Consider the following 1,944-nt stretch of genomic DNA (forward strand, 5'->3'; position numbering starts at 1 on the left):
CTGTCTCTATGAATTTATTTGACGATTCTGCGTATCCCACATGAGGGGAGCGCACAACGTTTGTCCTTTGTGAATGGCTTACTTTCCTTAGCATAATGTCATCAACGTTCATCCGTGTTGTAGCACGTGCGAGAATTTTCTTGCTTTTCAAGGCTGTGCATCCTGTTATAGCCTCTTTGTTCATTTGGTAAGAAAGTACTAAGAAAATGTTTAACTTCCTGGTTTAGCTATCTGCTCGCTAATGGGTGTCATTGTTTGCTTTTGACTTGCTTATTGGGAAGGGTATTAACGAAAACGATTCCAGTAGAGAGCCTTTTTCTCTCCTGCCAAAACCATGGGTCACAGCGGGAAGGATATCAGTGAGCGCTGTGCCTGTAGCAGCTTAAAATCACGAGCACGGGATAGTAAATGTGGTTTTTTTGTGGAGTCTTGCATACGCTTTGGCTCCCCTGTATGATTAACTAGATGCATCTAAGATGAGACGTTTTTGTAATACTTAATGGTGTGCTTTCTGGGGATGCAGAAGAGAGGTGACCCGAGGCTCCAAGTGCCCATGATATTATAGGATCATACTCATAATCTAACGCATGTTTCTCTCAAGAATCCCCAGTCCTGTCGGAATTAGCTATTTCGTCTCAAAATACCTCGGAAAGCTTGTGAAGCACCAGTTGCTTTTCCCATTGATGATAAAGAAAGTATAGGTGGCGCAAAATCAACCGATACCTAAAAAAACACAAAGCAAGCCATGGCCCAGGACCCCTTTTGGGCCCTTCAGTTGCTACAGCTGCCGTCTTTTAAAAAAAAATTTTTTTTTAACATTTATCTGTTTTTGAGACAGAGAGAGACAGAGCATGAACGGGGGAGGGGCAGAGAGAGGGAGACACAGAATCCGAAACAGGCTCCAGGCTCTGAGCCATCAGCACAGAGCCCGACGCGGGGCTCAAACTCACGGACCGCGAGATCGTGACCTGAGGGGAAGTCGGCAGCTTAACCGACTGGGCCACCCAGGCGCCCCTACAGCTGCCATCTTAAGTGGTGTTCTACTCCGAGCCAGGGTCTCTTTTGTCGGAGCGAAGAGAATGAAGAAGGCCCCACGCCTGTCACACGGTAGGCTCTTCCTCTTTGTTGAAGGAAAATCAACAACGATGAGCCTGAAACCCGTGACAGAGGCAGAGACCATTGGGGAGTGTTCGGGTCTCCCTCCGAGCCCGTTCTGTTCCTTCGGCCAGCCAGCCAGCCAGCCGGACTCTGCCTCCCCTTTCCCCCCAGACAGGTGTGGTCTGCCAGACTGCTGGTCTACCCGCTGCCAGTGCTTCAGGGGAGGCCGGGGTGAGGAAAGGGAGGGCTCAGAACCTGCACTCACCCTTGCTCTAGTTCCCTTGCTGCCGCCTTTGGGAACGGGCCTCGGGCTTGACCCTTTTACACAGTTTCCGTTCTGGGCTGTAGCCCTGTTTGTCTCCTTTCTGTTCCAGGCTCTGACCAGACCATTTGTATCTTCACTCTGCCTTTTGGGAGTGCAAAAAAGGGGAACGAGGATAGAAGATTAGGGAGAGCAGCAAGTGTGTTTGATATGGCTCCTTCTTTATGCACATGCGTGGTATGTGGGCACACCAATACGGAAGTGTAATAATAGCTTTTTCTCCTTTCTGCCTGTCTCAGTCCTGCCCACCTCCAAGTCACTTCCTACATAAAGGCTTCTTGTCTGATCCACTCATCTGTCATTTAGCTATCTGCTTGCTCGGTAGTCATTTGCGGTTGCCTTTTGTGGTATGTCAATGTGTATTATTTTTTCGCCTCCTGTGATTCACTATTGCCCCCCTCAACTCTATGGCCACTTCCTCTGGAATTGGGACGGGACCGCGAATTACATATTTGTGGAACTTAGCACAGGGTGGCCATTCAGGACATCTGAATGAAACGGACAATGGCTGTTTTTCAGAGGAC

General features: G+C 48.9%; 1 long non-coding RNA gene across 1 annotated transcript; it reads left to right on the forward strand.

Moving 5' to 3' along the window:
- The first annotated feature begins 1,003 nt into the window (after positions 1-1,003).
- Positions 1,004-1,710, forward strand: LOC147580776 (uncharacterized). The gene is made up of 2 exons (XR_015250777.1): positions 1,004-1,107; positions 1,473-1,710. It is a non-coding gene; the product is annotated as an uncharacterized LOC147580776 (long non-coding RNA).
- The last annotated feature ends 234 nt before the right edge of the window (positions 1,711-1,944 follow it).

The sequence above is a fragment of the Puma concolor genome, chromosome B2 (genome assembly GCF_028749965.1).
Source record: "Puma concolor isolate L17-30 chromosome B2, mPumCon1.1.hap2, whole genome shotgun sequence".
In the NCBI taxonomy this organism is placed as follows: domain Eukaryota; kingdom Metazoa; phylum Chordata; class Mammalia; order Carnivora; family Felidae; genus Puma; species Puma concolor.